Genomic DNA, 2,175 nt, shown 5'->3' on the forward strand with positions numbered 1-2,175 from the left:
CTTTTCTTTTCTTTTCTTTTCTTTTCTTTTCTTTTCTTTTCTTTTCTCTTCTCTTCTCTTTTCTTCTCTTTTCCTTTTCTTTCCTTTTCCTTTCCCTTTTCCCTTTCCCTTTTCCTTTCCGTTTCTCTCTCTTCTCCCCCAACCCCGCTCTTTGTACGTTTTGTAACCGCGGGTTTTGTACCACGGGGCACTTTTTCAGCGCCAAACCTCGACAATAAAGAGCGTCAGCGCAGCCGGGGCCGGGACACGCGCGTGGCGGGGGGACGCTGTGTGCGTGCGACAGGGGCATGGGGGGACGCTGTGTGTGTGTGACAGGGACATGCGTGTGACAGACACCCCCGTCCCGCAGCCTGCAGAAGGCATCAGCCGTGCTTTTCCCTCCGGCGCTTCCTGTTATTCCTCCGGCAGCATCTCCCGGCCCCGGCGGGGCCCAGCTGTGGCCGCCGGGTCACCCCCGCGTCCCCCCCTGCCCGGGACCCCCTCCCGCGGGGGGGACGCGGGGCCCGTCCCGCCTGGCCGGAGCCCAGAGGTCGGGCAGCAGCTGTGCCGCGTCCGGCCGCGCCGGCGGCCCCGGGGGAGGGATGGGGGCAGCGGCCGGACAGTGGCCCCCAGCGCCCACCCCCAGCGCCCGGGGCACCCCCAAACCCTGGCACTGCCCTGCCTGCCCTCCCGTATGTCCGTCCATCCACCTCTCTTTCCGTGCGCCCGTCTTTCCTTCCCTCCCAGCATTTCCATCCGTCCACCCACCCATCCAATCCCACCTCCCATCCCAAACCTCCCCCCCACCCAAATTGTCCCCCCGCCTTGTTTTCCACCCCTTTTCCTCTCTCCGTCCTCCCCCTCGGTCCCCTCCTCGGTCCTGCAGGGTCACCCTCGGGGGTCCCCTCACCTGGGGGCGAACCGGCCCCCAAAGGCTGTCGGGTGGGCCACCCAGGACTCGGCACGGTGGGGACACGCCGAGGCAGGCACCGCCCCCAAATGTCACCCCCGGCAGCCGCCGCCCCCGCCCCACAGTGACAAAAGTTTCTGAGCCCTGGGTGCGGTGGCAAAGCTTTCCCGCGGCTTTGGCAAATCCGCGTTTTCCCGGCACAAACGGGAGCTGAGCCCCCCCACCCACGCGGGTCCCCCCCTCCGTTTGCTTTGGGGCGGGAGGTGTGAAGGAGCCCGAGCCGGGCTGTAAACACGGAGGTCACTTCAAAGGGGACGCCCGGGGACATCCTTAGCACCACCAGATTATTTCGGCACCCCCGGGCGGGATGCGAGGCGGGGGGAGATCGGGGGGCGGGGGGGGTGAACATCCCGTTTGGCAGCTTGGAAAAGCGGACGGGGGGGCTCCCGGGGGCGGGGGAAGCTGTCCCTGTCCCCAGCCCTGGTGCATCCATCCCCCCCCGGAGCCCACTTTTACTCCCTGCGCGGAACAATCTCTGTTTTCCCGGTGTCACATTCCCGCCACCGCCGTCTGGGGACCCCTGGCCGTGCCCGCCGGCTCAGTTGGGACCCGCAGCGCTCCCAAGGCATCGCATTTTGGGGTTTAAGGGCCCCCAGGCTCCCCTGAGGATCACACCCACCCCCCACTCGCCGGCCATCCTTTCCAAGGATGCTCCCCATCCCCCCGTGCCCGCTGTCCCCCATCTGTCTTCCCTCCTCATCTTCCCCAGGCACTCGCAGGAAGGCAACACCTTCCTTATCTTCTTCCGACGGGTGGTCCGGCCCTGCTGTCCCTCGCCCCCGGCTCCGGCCTTGTTATTTTCTGTAGTGTCCCTACATTTCTCCCCAGAGACTCCTCAACCAAACATTTCCCTCCTGGAAGGGAAAGGGAAATCTCAAGGACGCGCATAGAAAGTCGGCAGCTCCGTCTCCGCTGGCCAGGCGCCTGCGGCCATTTCCGCACCGGATGGGGGGAAGCGGCAACCCCGACACCCCCATGGTGCTGGCCTGCTTGGGGGTGGTGGAGGGATGGAGGGACAGGGGGAGACATGGGGAGAGGGAGGGAAAGGAGGATGGAGGGATGGGCAAAGGGAGAGAGAAGGAAAAAATCATTGGATCCTCGAGGCTGGAAGAGACCTTTAAGATCAAACCCAACCATCAGCCCCAGCACTGCCCCTGTAACCCCAAAACCATTAAACCTTGGATGGATGGATGGATGGATGGATGGATGGATGGATGGATGGATGG

General features: G+C 64.4%; 2 protein-coding genes across 2 annotated transcripts in view; both read left to right on the top strand.

The window, feature by feature from the left end:
- The window catches only part of LRRC55 (leucine rich repeat containing 55), a 2,552-nt gene extending 2,320 nt beyond the window's left edge, over positions 1 to 232 (top strand). The window contains exon 3 of the mRNA XM_042021266.1: positions 1 to 232. This exon is cut by the window's left edge and continues 262 nt beyond it. The gene's annotated coding sequence lies outside the window, so the exon portion shown is untranslated.
- SSRP1 (structure specific recognition protein 1) overlaps positions 1 to 2,175 on the top strand; it is a 20,196-nt gene that overhangs the window by 2,292 nt on the left and 15,729 nt on the right. The window lies entirely within an intron of this gene.

This window comes from Corvus kubaryi, unplaced genomic scaffold, assembly GCF_017639235.1.
Source record: "Corvus kubaryi isolate FWS band 111438036 unplaced genomic scaffold, C.kubaryi_AGA036_p1.0 37130, whole genome shotgun sequence".
Taxonomy (NCBI): Eukaryota; Metazoa; Chordata; class Aves; order Passeriformes; family Corvidae; genus Corvus; species Corvus kubaryi.